The sequence below is a fragment of the Serinus canaria genome, chromosome 2, assembly GCF_022539315.1.
Source record: "Serinus canaria isolate serCan28SL12 chromosome 2, serCan2020, whole genome shotgun sequence".
NCBI classification, from domain to species: domain Eukaryota; kingdom Metazoa; phylum Chordata; class Aves; order Passeriformes; family Fringillidae; genus Serinus; species Serinus canaria.
In genome coordinates, this window is record NC_066315.1 from 42,598,996 (window position 1) to 42,599,214 (window position 219).

The window sequence follows — 219 nt, forward strand, 5'->3', positions numbered from 1 at the left end:
GCTGCCTGCAAGTGCTTGGGCTTTGCTGAAGCCCTGTCAAGCAGGTGGTCGGCTGCATCAAGATGGGACAGTGACACCCCAACTAATTCTGGCTGCAGCAAGAGAGAGGAGCTGCCACAGCTGGAGAAGGCCTTTCACAGCTGCCTATGAGGGGCCCTTCCAGCAGCAGGTGCCAATCCAGTTAGGGGCAGCGAGGGAAAGCACAGTGGTGCCTCAGGG